This window comes from Scyliorhinus torazame, chromosome 5 (genome assembly GCF_047496885.1).
Source record: "Scyliorhinus torazame isolate Kashiwa2021f chromosome 5, sScyTor2.1, whole genome shotgun sequence".
Classification (NCBI taxonomy): Eukaryota; Metazoa; Chordata; class Chondrichthyes; order Carcharhiniformes; family Scyliorhinidae; genus Scyliorhinus; species Scyliorhinus torazame.
Window position 1 is genome coordinate 125421661 of NC_092711.1, and position 18412 is coordinate 125440072.

General features: G+C 46.4%; 2 protein-coding genes and 1 non-coding gene across 9 annotated transcripts in view; 1 reads left to right on the forward strand and 2 right to left on the reverse strand.

The window, feature by feature from the left end:
- Positions 1-18412, reverse strand: part of LOC140421791 (uncharacterized) — an 864226-nt gene that overhangs the window by 489279 nt on the left and 356535 nt on the right. The gene's annotated exons all lie outside the window — the stretch shown is intronic.
- The window catches only part of LOC140421792 (uncharacterized), a 211876-nt gene that overhangs the window by 33511 nt on the left and 159953 nt on the right, over positions 1-18412 (forward strand). The window lies entirely within an intron of this gene.
- trnav-cac (transfer RNA valine (anticodon CAC)) lies at positions 2555-2627 on the reverse strand. Its single transcript has one exon. It is a non-coding gene; the product is annotated as a tRNA-Val (tRNA).

Here is an 18412-nt window from a genome sequence, read left to right on the forward strand (position 1 = left end):
TAGTAAGAAGTCTGACAACACCAGGTCAAATTCCAACAGGTTTGTTTTGAATCACTAGCTTTCGGAGCACTGATCCATCCTCATGTGAATGAAGAGGGGGGTTCCCCAACCACATATATAGACATAGTCAATGATGCGAGATGATACTTTGAATGCGAGTCTTTGTATCATTGACTGTGTCTATATATATATGGTTATGGAACCCATCTCTTCACTCACCTGAGGAAGGAGCAGTGCTCCCAAAGCTAGTGATTTGAAACAAACCTGTTGGACTTTAACCTGGTGTTGTCAGACTTCTTACTGTGCTCACCCCAGTCCAACGCCGGCATCTCCTCATCTTATTGAATGGCAGAGCAGCCTGAAGGGGCCGAATGGCTAACCTGCTTCTATTTCATCTGTTCGTATGTTTGAAAACAGAGAGGAACCATTGACTGAGTCAGAACCTGAAGGTGGATATTGTGGCGGGTATTTGATAAGGAGGAAACCTGTGACCATGTCGCCCCCTGGTGGACATGATCGGAACTTTACACCGTTCGGACATTTGATGAAAACAGAAAATGAGAGTATCAATTCCAGGGGAATAAATGCAGCGGGAGAAACATACTCAGAGCCTGCAGCTTGTCCACAAACATCGCCGGCACCGACACCAGTTGAACGGACAGGAAATAAAAGTTAGTTTTATCGGTGTGGTTTGTTGTTCATTGTGCAGCTCAGGGCGGGAAATACCTGCAGACAGAGAGAAGCTGGGAATTTCCAAACTTCAATTCATTCACTTATTGTTTTATGCCCTGGTAAGTATTGTCCAAGCCGCATTCACCAACCGTATTTCCCCACAAACAGACGCTGCACACATCCCAGAAATCCCAGCTCCTTCTTTCTGTTTTTCGGGAATGACCTCCCGCGCTGGGAACAGCATTGGTGTATTTTACACGCCGCCAATTCCAACCCCGACTCCGATCCAACCCGCCAGAGGGGATCCTGAGGGAATTCCCCCCAGAGTTGTGAAGCACTTTGGGTTAAATAGTCTGTGTGACGTGTTGGACCAGATGTAACGACGTCATTCCCCCTGTGGGCCAGCGGCGCAATGGAGAACGCGCCTGACTCCAGATCAGGAGATTTGGGATTCGGCTCCTGGCTGGCTCGTGGTAAACTATTCGGCATCAGTTTGCAAAGTCCATGAAAAATGCTGATTCAATAACTTTTGTTCATCGTTTAGATTTACTTTTAGTTGTCTTTTTGACAAATTCCAGTGTATTCTAAAGGGACAGAAACTGACACAAATCAGATGCCAGAAATGTTGGGGATGCTGGGTTTAGTGAGAGGGAGGAACTGAAGGAGATCAATATTGGGAGGATCATACAATCCCTGGAGTGCAGGAGACCATTCGGCCCATTGAGTCTCCACCGACCCTTGGAAAGAGCACCCTAACTAGCCCCCCCCCCCCCCCCCCCCCGCGTAACCCAGCCATTTCGCATGGCCAACCCATCTCGCCAGCTCTGCCCTTTGAGCCATTCAATTCCTGACTTGTGACTGCTGATGGTGAAGAGGCTGGGGATGGTGATGGGGGTGGGGGGGGGGGGGGGGCTGCAGGAGGTGAATTACTCTCCACAGGATTCCCAGCCGGTCCTTTAGTGTTAATCAATTTAATATATTAACAGAGAGATTCCCAGCCTCTGACCTGCATTTGTCGCCATTGAAGGAACTGTTAATATTGGTGCCGAGTCAAAACAGGAGCGTCTGTGTTCCTGCTCAGTGTACCGGGAATTTTCAGCACTTCTGCTTCTCCTGAATGCATTTTCCGGCATATATGAGAGCAAATGACATTTGCTTTGTAAGATATTATATTCAGGTAATAATCGATAGCGGATTCAGTGGGGGAGTGGTTGGTGTTGAGTTGTGTTATTGCGGATTCAGTGGGGGAGTGGTTGGTGTTGAGTTGTGTTATTGCGGATTCACTGGGGGAGTGGTTGGTGTTGAGTTGTGTTATTGTCACTAAACTGGTAATGCAGAGAATCAGGCTGAAGCTCTGGGGACCGGGGTTCCACGCGGCAGATTTACTCAGTTCCAGGGTTATTCGGGATGAGTAACAATGAAAATGTCAATTATGCAACTTTTCCTACACACTTAAATGAATGGGCCTCGACAATGTTTTTACGCGGTTTCCAATCCAGGGTTTTTTGAGTGTAAAGTAAGCAAGACAACCACCACACCACAGAAACAGGCACCGGGTTTGACGCTCTGACCGAGAACAGGAAACCTGCATTCTTGTTGCACTGAAGAACCTTCTTTTGAGGGAGAACAATTCGGCTGAAAACTTAGACAAGCGGCAGAGAAATTGATTTAAGATTATTATTAGAATCAGAAAATGTCGCAGCACATTAGAAAACCATTCACACTTAACACGTGTGAACTCTCTGACCGATTCCTCCCAGTCCCCATAATGGTGGATTTTGTAGGATATCATTTGAAACGGGTGTAAGGTAACGGATTCGCTTAATGAGTAAACAGAAAACAGCAAGAATACAACTCATCGCCAAATGAGGAACGTCCATAATGTTTCTGCCCGGTTTCGAACCGGGGACCTTTCGCGTGTGAGGCGAACGTGATAACCACTACACCACAGAAACAGCTGGCTGATAGTCGCTCCAATGGGTCTGTCTGGAAAGCGGATACTGTTCTGTCACTCAGTCACACTTTGGGGCCTTTGGTTTTTAGAATTCGGCCGTTCTCATTAGGGATGCTGCAGAGAGACTAATAAATCAATGTCACCATAAAATGGCAAAACGCAATAAGTGGCACTTCTATCACCTCGACCAGCTTTTCAACTGAACAATCTTTTGATTAGTCTCAATGTTTTTCTCTGTTTCAACGGCCTTGAGTTTTCTCCATTTCAGCTGATCGTCCAATTCGCTTTTGAAAAAGGAATTTCTGTCCAATCCATGCCCAGTTTGACTTAATGATCAACGTTTCACTGGACCAGAAGATGTGAACACGGAAATTATGTAGTTTACGATATAAACAATATGTAATCATGCAATTGATTTCATACCGAATTTATGAAGGTTTTTTTTCCTGATCAAGCATCTCTTCATTATTTCTGAGTTGATGTACAGAATTTAATTATATTTAATCTACAGCCTGTTCACACAGTCTGTCTATTAGAGAGGGAATGGTTTTTAGAACTTCACAAAGCCCTGTTGAGACACTTTGTTTAAGTAGTCCATTTTAATTAGTTTCAAATGAATTTTCAAATGGAGAAGCATTCTCAGGGTGGAATGATTTCTGCTCATTCAGTAATAACATCATTCTCATGTTGCTTCTAAAAATGTCAATCAATTTACTCAGCATCTGTTCCGTTACTCAGAACTTAATCTTATCTGACATTTATGTCCTCATTTGAAAGTGAGACTCTGAAATATACAACATTGATTTGCAAACATGACTGACAAAGAAAATATTTCGAGTCACTGGGAAATACAAACCCCATTGTGCTCATGTGAGATTGAGCGCAGTCAGCATGGAAATGAAATGGGATAGTTTTACAGGTAGAGATTTGAGAATTATATTTTTATTATATTTGATTCCTTTTTGTTCTGTGTGTGAGACATTCTGGCGCCTTCATCCCGTTCGTGTTGAAGAAAGAGGGACGCCAAAGGATCTGTACCGAGCCTCGTTTTTCTCATCTCCCCGAGTGGGTTTTCCTATTTCGCTATCATGAAGACAGATTTTTAAAAAGATGGCTCTATTAAATCTCTGCCATTTCCTCCAATTTAGTCACAGAATCGCTTGTTTCATTCAGTGATTAAACCTCCATCTGTAAACCAATTCAACTCTGTTGTGGACTGAACGAACCGCTAATATGTGAACCTTGTCAAAATGCGGACATATTTTCCATCTCATTGCTTCAGGACAATTCGGCATTTCTGATTTTGCTGAATGCATTTTGAGGCCGGGGTAAAAGTAAATGGAATTGGCTGCAGCACCCGAGATCCCGATAACATCCAGCAACAAACTTAAATCATTCTAACTTGTCTCACGGTTAATGTGAAAGATTTGATAATGTTTCTGTTTGGTTTTCAATCGGCGAATGTGACGACGAGGACACCACAGAAAGAGCGGCACAAAGCCCAGTGTGCTCGGTTGCAGCTTCACAACAGTCAGCTTTCAAATCAAATGAGAGAATGTTATTTCACAACAGATTTGAAATGGAAGTGCCAATTTTATTTGATCCTTCCTTGTACAAGATGTGAACAATTCCGTTGGTCAAATCGTGTTAGTGAAAAAGAAAGGCGGTTGTCAGCAGATCCACACAGAACCTCCTTTCCTCGTCTCTCTTTCTGCTTTGCCTCCACAGGAAGACCGAGAACAAGAGATTTGTAACTGTGGAAGGGAAGTTAATGAGCTACCAATTTAGAAGCATGCTGGGAATATTAACTATATTTTAACACTGCTTTTGAGCGAAAGTAAGGAGGTCAAGTAATGTAAACCAAATACTGCTTAGTATATGGTACTGGCCTTATTATGATAATAAGTTGTTCTTCCGAAGGACAACAAAATGCGTACTCGAATTGCTTTTAAACCAAAGGCAAAACATTCATATTTCTCTTGCGTATGTTCCCAAGCTTTATCTCTTCAAAGTTGTTTATTTCAACCTATAAACATAATGGTTTTTGACTGCATAACTCAGAGTGCAGTGCCTTGGCTTTGCAGCTGAAACACTCTCTCTCCACAAGTATATTTGTGTAAATAAATTTCCTTAAATCGAACCTCAAGGAATTTGTCTTTATTATGATTTCCACGACAGTAACCATCTCTGCCATTTCCTCTGCTTCAATTACCATTTTGCTGGCGTTTGTCTTTATGGGCAACATTACTGTCAGCATGAAATCAGACATTGCAGGATAGATTTAGCTGGCCTGCCAACGTCTATGGAGAGAAACAAAGTTTACCAGTACACTCATTTAAATGATCATTCACAGCAGTATAGGAGGGTAGGGTAGGAATGGACAGATAGATAGATGGATTATATAGTTGGAAAGTGGCACAGGAGGTGGGCAGAATAGAAGACCAGGTAGAATAGACAAGAATAGAATAGCATAGCTACAATGCATAATGAGGAAATTCAGCCCATCGAGCCCTCACCGATCCTTTGAAAGAGCACTCTAACTAGGCTCCTGCCCTATCCCTGAAACTCTGTAACTCAACCTAACCTGCACATCCTTGGACACTAAGGGGCAATTTAGCATGGCCAATCCACCTACAGATATGGAATCCCTACAGTGCCGATGGAGGCCATTCGGCTCATCAAGGCTGCACTGATCCTCTGAAAGATCTCCCACTCCCTACCTAGGCCCACTATCACACCCAATCCCCGTAACGCCACCTGACCTGCACACCTTTGGACACTCAGAGGCAATTTAGCACAGCCAATCCATCAAACCTGTACATCTTTGGACTGTGGGAAGAAACCGGAGCACCCGGAGAAAAACCATGCAGACACGGGGAGAATGTGCAAACTCCCAAGGCCAAATTGAACCTGGGTCCCAGGTGCTGTGAGGCAACAGTGCTAACCACTGTGCCACCGTGCCGCATGGACAAATTTGTCAAGGACATAAGACAAAGAGTTCATTGAGGAATGAAGAGTATTAACGGTGGAAAAATGATGAGACAGCCGAATATGAAATGGAAGCAACTGAACAGCGAAGGGCAGATGGGGGAGGCTGTAAAGTGTCTCATAGGAAGATGAGGTTGTTCTTCCAGTTTACATTGGGCATCACTGGAGTAGTGCAGCTGGCCTCGGATGGACATGTGTGTTTATTTCAGATTCCAGCAGCCGCAGTATTTTGCTTTATTAGTATTAGACATTTTTGATAGAGTAACTATGATAATTGTCATTTGTAAACCCATTATATTCAGTTGTTGACTGAACAAACTGTTACTATGTGTACCGAGTAGCATGGTAGCACAAGTGCCAGGGTCCCAGGTTCGATTCCCTGCTGGGTCACTGTCTGTGCGGAGTCTGCACGTCCTCCCCGTGTCTGCGTGGGTTTCCTCTGGTTTCCTCCCACACTCCAAAGACGTGCAGGTTAGGTGGATTGGCCATGATAAATTGCCCTTAGTGACCAAAAGGGTGAGGAGGGGTTATTGGGTTACGGGAATAGGGTGGAAGTGAGGGCTTAAGTTGGTCGGTGCAGACATCACTGATGTACCATCAACGAGTTCACACTGACGAGAAACCATTCAAATGCTCTCACTGTGGGACTGCGTTCAGGCGATCATCACAACTCACCGACCACCGCCGAATTCACACTGGCACAAGACCTTTCGCCTGCTCCGAGTGTGGGAAGGGATTCACTCAGTCATCCAACCTGCTGACCCACCAGCGAGTTCACACTGGGGAGAGGCCGTTCACCTGCTCCCAGTGTGGGAACGCTTTCACAACCTCATCCAGCCTGCTGAGACATCAGCGAGTTCATAAATAACTACAGTGATTGGAATTTTCTGTTAATCACACCCAGGACTGAACCGTGTTCATTGGGGTCTGGTTCTGCTGATGGAAATAAACTGCAGCCCAGTTACAGGGACTCATATTCACGCTAAAAGTCAAATAAATTAGATTTGTGCGAAATACGCAGTGTGTTGAAACTTTTGAATATCTCTGACACAAGTTAGTTCCTTTTGAAGTACTCTCTCTCTCCCCTGTCTCTTCCATCCTCACCTCCAACAAGAAGTGTGAGGAGCTTGTGGAGCTTCTTTGTGACTGAGATTCAGTAAATCGGATCAGCTCCCTCTGCTGCTTCCCTCTCTTCAATGAGCCCACCGTCATCTCTCAAGCCCTGAACCCACATCTTTCTCTCCCATCTCCCCTTATGCCCTCTCAAGAGCTCATCTTGTCCATGAGACCCAGCTCTTGCTCCATCGACCCTATTCCCACAAAACTGATCACCCAATTTCCCCATGTTCACTGACTTTGTTGAATCTTTTCTCTATCAGGTACTGTCCCTCCCCTTTTACTGTCATTCTACCCTTGTCAAAAAGCAAGCCCTTTACTCCACCATCCTTACAAATTACTGCCCCATCTCCAGCACCCCTCTCCTCTCCCAAATCCCTGTCCATTTTTCCCAGAAAGCCACGTTTGAATCCCTCCAATCAGGTTTCTGCTCTGTCACCGTGCTGAAACAACTCTTATCAAAGTCACAAATGACATCCTCTGTGACTGTGACAAAGATAAACTCTCCCCTCTGTCCTCAGCCTTTGACAAGGTCAGCCACACCATTCTGCTCCGTCACCTCTCCACTGTCACCCAGCTGGGTGGGGCTGCTCTCTCCTGGTTCCATTCTTCTGCATCAGAGTCAGAGAATCATTTGTAATGTCTTCCCTTCCCACTCGCACAGTTACCTCTGGTGTTACCAAAGGATCCAGTCTTGTCTCCTCTTCTTTCTCGTCCACATGTTCCCACAATAACACCATCTGGACACAGTGTCAGTTGTCACATTTGCACTGACAGCTCCCAGCTCTACCTCACCATCACCTCTCTCCCCGTCTCCATTTCTGTTAAATTCTCAGCCTGTTTGTCTGATATCCAGTGGTGGATGTGCAGATATTTCCTCCAATTAAATATTGGGAAAACCAAAGTCATTGTTTTCATTCCCGAGCTACCAGCTCCATTCCTCTCCCTGGTAACGTCTGACACTAAACCAGAACTGCTGCACGCCTGATGACATGTTTGAATCCGAGATGCACTGCTGGCCCTTGTGTCTGTGTGTCCCAGGCTTTCTCAGTCAAAATTATTGTTTAAAACTTTCCTCACAGAGAGATCAATCATTCTCTCTTTCATGATCAGATACATGGAATAAGTCATTCTGAAAGATCTTGTCAAGATTGTTACTTTGAATTTTCTATCTGCAAATCCTCTCCCTCTAACTCCCAGTAAAAGGAGTTTACAGAGGTTTTCGGTGTAAATGCTGGATAGAAATTCAGAACAGACCATTCCAGTTTCTATGGTGCATTCTTCCAAATCTATGAATCTCAGTCCCACACACACCCCTCCCTCTCTGCTCATTGTCCCAGATTCAGTCTCCAGTCTCCTCCTGATTCTTTTCTCCTCTCCAGATTTTCTCTCCCCCTGTCCTTAAACTGGTGACTCAGACTGTGGCTCATTCCCACTCCTTCACTCTCATAGAACATAGAACATAGAACACTACAGCGCAGTACAGGCCCTTCGGCCCACGATGTTCATCCTAACAAATATCCCAGCTCACAACAACAAATCATCTTCAACAACTTTATTAGTAATTTCTAATATTGGGAAAGAATCACCTTTTCCCAATTGTGGAGAACAGAAATCCAGCAGGCAGCTCAGAACTTCCTCCTCCTAGGACTGTTTTAACAAGCTGCATGTATCTGAGTTACATTTATACAGACTCACTCACTCAGTGATCAGATCTCACTGAACTATGACACAAGCTCGGGCAGCACGGTAGCACAAGTGGATAGCACTGTGGCTTCACAGCGCCAGGGTCCCAGATTTGATTCCCGGCTTGGGTCACTGTCTGTGCGGAGTTTGCATGTTCTCGCCGTGTCCGCGTGGGTTTTCTCCGGGTGCTCCGGTTTCCTCCCACAGTCCAAAGACATGCAGGTTAGGTGGATTGGCCATGCTAAATTGCCCGTAGTGTCCATAAGGGTTGGGAGGGGTTATTGGGTTGCGGGGATAGGGTGGAAGTGAGGGATTAATGTGGGTCGGTGCAGACTTGATGGGCCGAATGGCCTCCTTCTGCACTGTATGTTCTATGTAATTCTATGTAAAAAGGCTGTGTGTATCTGAGTTACATTTATACTCACTCAGCGATCAGATCTCACTGAACTATGACACAAGCTGTGTGTATCTGAGTTACATTGATACAGACTCACTTAGTAAGTGATCAGATCTCACTGAGCTACAACAGCTCTATTTATAATGAGTTTTTAACATAATGAAATGTCTCAAGCAGTTTCACAAGATCATGAGGACACATTGGGGTCGATGACCAAAGTCTTGGTCAAAGAGTTTGGTTATGAGGAGAGTTTTAAAGGTGGAAAATAAAGTGGAAAAGTGGGGAAGTTTCGGGATGAAATTCCAGAGATTAGTGTCCAGGCAGCTAATAGCCCTCAATTGGGATGTGATTAAAATCAGGGATGAAGTACATCCGGGAATGATGCTCCATGTACATGGGCCCCATAGCCCAGGCTCAAAGCCCAAATCTGAACTTTGGGACAGAGTTTGACCATCCCTGGTCTCAGAGAAAATCAATTCCCTGATAAACATCTTGTAAGATCTTGGTTTATTTCTAACATAAAAAATTCGGACCAGTTGAGTCCTCCTGTGCACTCGATGGGGATTGACTTTAACAGATTTAAAATCCTCTGGATCTCAGCGTTACAACCAGAATATGTTTCAGTCGAGATTCAAATATATAAATATTGAAAAACTGAACAAAAATGGGGAAAGACAGCAGCTCAATCATTTCAAAGTGAGAAATGAATGGTCTCTGTTTCAGGTGGGACTCCTTCAGAATGAACACTTCCCACCAGCAGCACCAACCCCCCTCCCCCTCCCTGTTCACTGAACATTCCTTCACCCACTCATCCTCCCATTGCACATCCAGCCAATGGCCCCCAGCCTGGATTCACATTCAGCATGGAGTCAGTGAAAGGCTGAGCTGGCCCCGGGATGTAAGAACGGACAAGAGCTGGAAGTGGTTCCAGTCAATACAGTTTGTGCATCATTATTAAATAAAGAAACTTCTATTCTTGTCAAACCCCCATTTCAGACACTTGGTGAATTACAATTTGGAGCCCAGACCCTTCCTGTTGCTTCGACTTGGTGCATCCTGTGTGGTTTCAGCAGAGGTAGGGACAGGCTGCTCACATCCCTGCTCTCACTGCCCAGAGGCTTGTGGTCTCCACCCTCTGGGTTTCAGAGCCCCCGAGGGTCCTGGGACAGACTGACCCATCTGTACCTATGCCGGGCAGATTCAGCTGGAGATGGGGTGGTGTGTTGGATACTGCCTGTGGGTTTGGGGGTAATGGGTCTAAGGTCTGCTCTTTGAGTGGAGTTCCCAGTTCCATGTCTCCTTCCTCCACCATCCCTCTCCTGGACCAGGGTCACATCATTCCTCCCACTCTGCTGCTGACCAGCTTGGTGGAGATCAGTGACGTGTTGACAGTATCTGTCATCCTGTTCAAGGCAGCAGACATCTCCTGCACGGCCGAGGTCATGACCTGTCTCCTTACCTTTTCCACCCAGCTTCTGACCCTCTGTGAAGGGTCTCCGACATTTTAACCTGTTGATGGGTAAATGCCAGTTGTTGTTGTCGCTGCCTCACATTGGAAAACTCTGGAATGTCACAAAAACACTCGGAAACTTCAGACTGAAGATTCTCAGCTGGAAACTTCACCTTCAGTCAGGAACAGATCACAGCTTTACACCAATCTCTGATTGGACAGCACATTTTGTAAAATCATTCACCATCTAATGATCATAAATGTCAGAAATTCATTGACTGTGAATAGAATGAGCTCTCTCTGGCTCTCAGTAACAAAGCTTCCACAGCAGCTTGCTGGGTGACACACACAGCACAGGCCTGTTCTCTCTGTCACAAACCCTGAAACCAGATTTCTAAACTGGAGAAGGTTGGGTCTGACGACCCAAATATAAACCAACTGTCTGAGTAAAGGTTAAAACGGTTCAACAGGAAAATCACTTTGGACAGGAAAGATTGTCAAAGTGATCGGTGCTGGATTCAGACTAACACCAAACACTCTGACTGGATCCAGGGGAAGGAGAACACAAGAGACTCCAGCCCCGGAGATCAGCTTCATCTGTCCGAGTGTCTGATCCTGGATCAGTAAACCATTCCGAGGAGGCCGACACCGCCAGCCCCCGAGATCAGCTCCATCTGCCCGAGTGTCTGATCCGGGATCAGTAAACCATTCCGAGGAGACCGACACCGCCAGCCCCCGAGATCAGCATCCCCCTGCTCCGGGATCAGTAAACCATTCCGAGGAGAAAGTCACCGCCAGCCTCGGAGATAAGCCTCTCCCTGATCCAGGACCAGTAAACCATTTTCACATGTTGTGGGTCACATCTATTTTCTGCCGATTTAGCTGATGTACCGCATCTAAACTGTTGTTTTTTCATAAACTGCTTTAAAATCACCAATGACATCTACCCCCTTTTTGGATAAACTCTGATTCCTGGACTAAAGTATTAGTTTCCAGCATTCATCATTAATCTTGTTGAGTCTAAACACGTTGTAAAGGAGCCTTCTGTCTGTATCTAGGAGCTCTGAACCATGGAAGAGAGCGACTGGGCACATTTCTTGCACACCACAGGATTAACCCACACATTCAGTCCTGGATGTGATTGACAGCAGCAAAACAGCCGAATCCAATCCCTGCAGACACAACATGAAGTCGCTGGTGTTTCAGCATAAGTTGTCAGTCAGTGAATCCAATCTCTCACTCTGGGCAGGTGAACAATCTCTCTCCAGTGTGAATTTGCTGGTGTATCATTAGACTACTGTTGCTTCTAAAGCTCTGCTCACAGGCAAAACATCGAAGAGGTTTTATATCAGAGTGAATATGTTGGTGTTTCAGCAGGTTGTATGACTAAGTGAATCCCTTCCCACACAGGTAAAGGGTCTCTCCCAAGTATGAATTCGCTGATACATCACAAGACCATTGCTGCTTCTAAAGCTCTGCTCACAGGCAAAACATTTAAAAGGTTTAATATCAAAGTGAATTTGTTGGTGTTTCAAGAGGTGGTATGACTGAATGAACCCCTTCCCACACACAGAGCAGGTGAGTGGCCTCTCCCCAGTGTGAATTCTCTGATGTACAGTAAGTTCAGATGATCGCCTGAAGCCAGTCCCGCAGTGAGAGCATCTGAATGGTCTCTCGTCAGTGTGAACACGTTGATGACAGGTCACTTCCCCGGAAGTTTTAAAGCACTTCCTACAGTCTGGACATTTAAAAGGTCTTTTGTCGGTGTGAACTCGCTGATGTTTCTGCAGGTTAGATGTAGCAGTGAATCCCTTTCCACACAAGGAGCAGGTGAATGGCTTCTCCTCACTGTGAATGTGTTGGTGTCTCAACAGATACTTTTTGCTTTTAAATTTCTTCTCACAGTCACAACATTTGAAAGGTGTCTGATCAGTGTGAACATTCTGGTGTGTCAGCAGGCTGGATGACTGAGTGAATCCCTTCCCACAGGTGGAGCAGGTGAACGGCCTCTCCCCAGTGTGACTGCGTCAATGCATTTCCAGTTCAGAAGGGTAACTGAATCCCTTCCAACAGTCCCCACATTTCCACAGTTTCTCCATGGTGTCAGTGTCCTTGTGTCTCTCCAGGTTGAATGACAAGTTGAACTATCGTCCACATGCAGAACACATGGACGTTTTCTCCCCACTGTGAATGGTGTGATGGTTTTGCTGTCTGTGTAACTGGTTAAATCACTTCCGACAGTCAGTTCACTGGAACACTCACTATGTATGTGCGTCTCGGTGCTTTTCCAATCACACTTATGTTTAAAATCTTTTCCCACAAACTGAACAGACAAACATTACTCCTTCCACATTCAAAGACCAATGATATTCAGGTTCTAAAGAATTGAGAGACTCTGTCAGATCTTGATGTTTGGTTTGAGTATTCTGTCAGTCAATCTTCTGCTTCTAATATCCCGGCCCTGGGTAACTGTCCGTGTGGAGTTTGCACATTCTCCTCATGTCTGCATGGGTTTCACCTCCACAAACCAAAGATGTGCTGGTTAGGTGGATTGGCCACGCACAATTGCCCCTTAATTGGAAAAAAAGAAAAACAATTAGCTGCTCAAAATTTTTATAGTGGGCAGCACGGTAGCACAAGTGGATAGCACTGTGGATTCTCAGCACCAGGGTCCCAGGTTCGATTCCCCGCTGGGTCACTGTCTGTGCGGAGTCTGCATGTTCTCCCCGTGTCTGCGTGGGTTTCCTCCGGGTGCTCCGGTTTCCTCCCACAGTCCAAAGACGTGCAGGTTAGGTGGATTGGCCATGCTAAATTGCCCTCAGTGACCAAAAAGGTTAGGAAGGATTATTGAGTTAGGGGATAGGGTGGAAATGAGGCCTTAAGTGGGTCGGTGCAGACTCGATGGGCCGAATGGCCTCCTTCTGCACTGTATGTTCTATGTTCTAATATTCTGTACAAGGAGTTTACAAAATCCATCACTGTCAGTCCAGGATATAAATTCTGAACAGACAATTCTAATTTCTCTGGAACATTTTTTGCTCTCTTGTTCCCCCAAAGCTGTCAATCCCAGTCCCACACACTCTCCCTCCTCCCTGGGCTGAAATCCAAACCCATCTCACCATCTGCACCATTTCTTTCCTCCACTCCCACTTCTCTCCCTCCCTCTCCTCTGCCTGGGTTCAGTTCTCCAGCTCCTGTCTGCAGATTGACAATAAAACCCAATGGGTCTTATTGGGCGGTTTGGGGCCTCCACTGACCCGCCTGAGTCCAGCTTCATACCCGCACTGCGCATGCTCCAGCTCACAATGGCAGCGATTGATGGCAGGTGCCGACCAAGAGGAAGAGGGCAATCCAGGTCTGGTTTTACCAGGCCGACCGGACGCCATCTTGGGAAAGGAAGTAGGGTCTTTTGTGCTTGGAGCAGAGCGCTGCGGCGGCCATCTTTGTTAGGGATGAAGGATTGGGCGGGGCTTCCTACCCGGTGACAGAACCCGTGTCACTCGGGCGACCGCCACCATCTTGGGAATGGAAGTCGGGTCTTTTGTTCTGGAGCGGAGCGCTGGCGCGGGAAGAGGAAGTGGGTGGGGTTTCCACTCCGGTGACAAGGCCCCGGGTCACCCGGCGGCCGCCGCCATCTTGTGGCGGGATTCTCTATCCGGGTCTTTAGTGAAGGACAATGAGCTGGAGCTGAGGTTGAAAAGTGTTCAGAGGAAGGTCTGAAATCAGATTTACAGCCAAATATCTGTAAGAACCACAAAGTTCACATTCAGTATGTTTGTTAAATGAAATCACAATGCTGCAAACACTCAGTTCTGAAGAAGAATCAGATTGCATTGGAAATGTTAACTCTCTTTCTCTCTCTTCACAGAAGCTGCCAAACCTGCTGAGGATTTCCACAACTTTCTGTTTTCACTTCACATTTCCAGGTTCTGCAGAGTTTTACTCAAATTATTATTATGTTTTTGAAATTTAGTTACATAACCTGTTAAGAGTAAAACAATTGTCACCATTTAAATGTCCAAATCAGTGATATTTATTTATTTAACTGAGACTGGGCTGTTCAGGAGCAATGTCAGAAATCGCTTCACAGAAAATATAGTGAAATCTGGAATTCTGTCAGAAAATTAAAAAAACTGAGACTGATTGAAGTTTGTGAGGCGAGAGTATTAGGGGTTATAAAATGAAGGGAGCTGGGTGGGCTGAACAGACACATCAGGCATCTGCACGCTGTGGCTTAATGTCTGTGGTTGAACTGATTCTGGTTTGTTTTAATAATCTTTATTGTCACAAGTAGTCTTACATTTGCACTGCAATGAAGTTAGTGTGAAAAGCCCCCAGTCGCCACATTCCGATGCCTGTTCGAGAACACTAAGGGAGAATTCAGAATCTTTAATTCACCTAACAGCATGTCTTTCGGGACTTGTGGGAGGAAACCAGAGCACACAGAGGAAACCCACGCAGACACAGGGAGAACGTGCAGACTCCGCACAGACAGGGAATTGAACCTGGGACCCTGGCGCTGTGAAGCAACAGTGCTAACTGCTGTGCTACTGTGCTACCCCTTAATTGGAAGAAAGGAAAGCTCCCTGATCAGTCCTGACTTCCTATTTCATTGGCAATCCCTTGGGACCGTGAATAACTTGTTTCCGCTCCGAATCGATGAGTTCTGAGGTGGCTTGGCAGGGGATTTACCCTGGAAACCGGCTGCCATCGGTTGTGGAGTGAGACTCATGCAGATACGGAGAGAATGTTCAAACTCCACACAGACTGTGACTCGGGGCCGGGATCGAACCCGGGTCTTCGCCGCCTTGGAGCAGCAGTGCTAACCACTTGTGGAGCTTGGGGAGTCTTGTCCAGCCAGCAGGGTGCATGTGTGGCTATCTTAGTGAAGGGATGTTGGGTAGGTGGGCTTCAGGCCCCAGTGACCTGGAGAGAAAATTATGGACTCATTGATTTTATTCTCAGTCTGCAAACAGATTAGCTGGAGAACTAAACCAAGTCAGAGAAGTGGGAGATAGAAAACTGGGAGTGGAGGAAATAAACTTAACTGGATTCTGTATTGGGAAGAGGGTTGGGGAACAAAAATGTTCCACTGAAACTGGAATTTCTGTTTCAAATTTCTATCCAGGACTTACAATAATGACATTTGTCAACTCCTTTTACAGGATAGAAGTGGATTCAAGATCTGACAGAGCCATTTGATGCATCAGGATTTTGATATGGAAGGAGAAATGTTTGTCTGTTCGGTGTGTGGGAAAAGATTTCAAACATCAGTGTGACTGGAAAAGCACCGAGAGACACATACACATACCCGAGTGAGAGTGTGCCAGTAGATGGACTGTGGAATGAGTTTTAACCAGTTGCACAGCTTGAAAAATATTCACAGCAGGAGAAACATGTGTCTGTGTGGATGAAGATTTAACTGATCTTTCACCCTGGAGAGACACCAGGACTCTGGCACCATGGAGAAACGGTGGAAATGTGCGGACTGTGGGAAAGGGTTCAATTGGCCATCCCAGCTGGAAACTCATCGACGCAGTCACACTGGAGAGAGACCATTCACCTGTTCTATGTGTGGGAAGGGATTCAGAGAGTCATCCAACCTGCTGCAACACCAGCGAGTTCACAGTGACCTGAGACCTTTTAAATGCCCAGGCTGCGGGAAGTGCTATAAAAGTTCTGGGGACCTGATGTCCCATAAACGTGTTCACACTGACGAGAGACCATTTGAGTGCTCTCACTGTGGGACTGGGTTCAGGAAATCATCTGAACTGACTGTACATCAGCGAATTCACACTGGGGAGAGGCCGTTCACCTGCTCCATGTGTGGGAAGGGATTCATTAATTCATCCAACCTGCTGAGACACCAGCGTATTCACTCCGATATGAGAACGTATAAATGTGCTGACTGTGAGGAGAGCTTTAAAAGCAGCGACAATCTGCTGAGACATCGACGCACTCACAGTGGAGAGAGGCCATTTATCTGCTCTGTGTGTGGGAAGGCATTCACTCGATCAGCCGCATTGCTGACACACCAGCGAGTTCACAGTGGAGAGAGGCCATTCTCGTGCTCTGTGTGTGGGAAGGGATTCACTTGTTCATCCCACCTGCTGAAACACCAACGCACTCACACTGGAGAGAGGCCGTTCACCTGCTCCGAGTGTGGGAAGAGATTCACTGCTTCATCCCACCTGCTGACACACCAACGCACTCACACTGGGGAGAGACTTTTTACCTGTCCAGTGTGTGGAAAAGGATTCACTCAGTCGTCTAACCTGCTGACACACCAACGGGTTCACAGGTGACAGCAGAGATTGGATTCTTGTTTATTGCTGCTGTAATCACATTGAGGATTGAATGTGTGGGTTAATCCTGAGGTGTGTAAGAAATGTGTCCCAGCCGCTCTCTAGGGTTCAGAGCTAGTAGACACGGAACACAAGCTCCTTTACAACTGTGTTCAGAGTCGGGGAGAGCAATGGTGAATGCTGGAAACCTGTTGTCAGATCAGAGATTGGTGTAAAACTGGGATCTGTTCCTGACTGAAAGTGAATCAGCAGCTTTAAGTTTATAATCTGAAACTTTAACATCTTAAAATGTCCCAAGCTGTTTCACAGGTTATTAAATGCAGCAGGATTAAATGTGGGCAGCACGGTAGCATGGTGGTTAGCACAATTGCTTCACAGCTCCAGGGTCACAGGTTCGATTCCCGGCTTGAGTCACTGTCTGTGCGGAGTCTGCACGTTCTCCCCGTGTCTGCGTGGGTTTCCTCCGGGTGCTCCGGTTTCCTCCCACTGTCCAAAGATGTGCAGGTTAGGTGGATTGGCCATGCTGAATTGCCCTTGGTGTCCAAAAATTTCCCGTAGTGTTGGGTGGGGTTACTGGGTTATGGGGATAGGGTGGAGGTGTGGGCTTGGGTAGGGTGCTCTTTCCAAGAGCCGGTGCAGACTCGATGGGCCGAATGGCCTCCTTCTGCACTGTAAATTCTATGAAATAAATGTTTGATCAGGTGGCATGTGGCGCAGTGGTTAGCACTGGGACTACGGCACTGAGGAGCTGGGTTTGAATCCCAGCCTGGGGTCACTGTCTATGTCGAGTTTGCACATTCTCCCCCCACAACCCAAAGATGTGCAGGGTAGGTGGATTGGCCACGCTAAATTGTCCCTTAATTGGAAAAAAATAATAATTGGGTGCTCTAAATTTATTTTATATAAATAAAACGTTTAATCAAAGGGATACATTTTCAGAAGTATCTTAAAGGAGGAGAGAAGTTTGGGGAAGATATTCCGGAGCTCGGCAGCTGAAAGCACGGCTGCCAATGGTGGAGGGATGGATGTGGGTGGGGGATGAGGAAGGTGTCAGTAATTGGAGCAAGTCATTAGAAAAGTTAATAAAATGTGATTGTTGTGATTATTGAGGTTAAGCTGCAGCTGAACAGGGCACAGAGAGACCCCAGCAGCAGCATTGTGAACAGCACAGAGAGACCCCAGCAGCAGCATTGTGAACAGCACTGAGAGACCCCAGCAGCAGCATTGTGAACAGCACTGAGAGACCCCAGCAGCAGCATTGTGAACAGCACTGAGAGACCCCAGCAGCAGCATTGTGAACCGCACTGAGAGACCCCAGCAGCAGCATTGTGAACCGCACTGAGAGACCCCAGCAGCAGCATTGTGAACAGCACTGAGAGACCCCAGCAGCAACATTGTGAACAGCACTGAGAGACCCCAGCAGCAGCATTGTGAACCGCACTGAGAGACCCCAGCAGCAGCATTGTGAACAGCACTGAGAGACCCCAGCAGCAGCATTGTGAACAGCACTGAGAGACCCCAGCAGCAGCATTGTGAACCGCACTGAGAGACCCCAGCAGCAGCATTGTGAACAGCACTGAGAGACCCCAGCAGCAACATTGTGAACAGCACTGAGAGACCCCAGCAGCAACATTGTGAACTGCACTGAGAGACCCCAGCAGCAGCATTGTGAACAGCACTGAGAGACCCCAGCAGCAGCATTGTGAACAGCACTGAGAGACCCCAGCAGCAGCATTGTGAACAGCACTGAGAGACCCAGCAGCAACATTGTGAACAGCACTGAGAGACCCAGCAGCAGCATCGTGAACAGTATTGGTCTCCTTACTGAAGGAAATATGTAAATG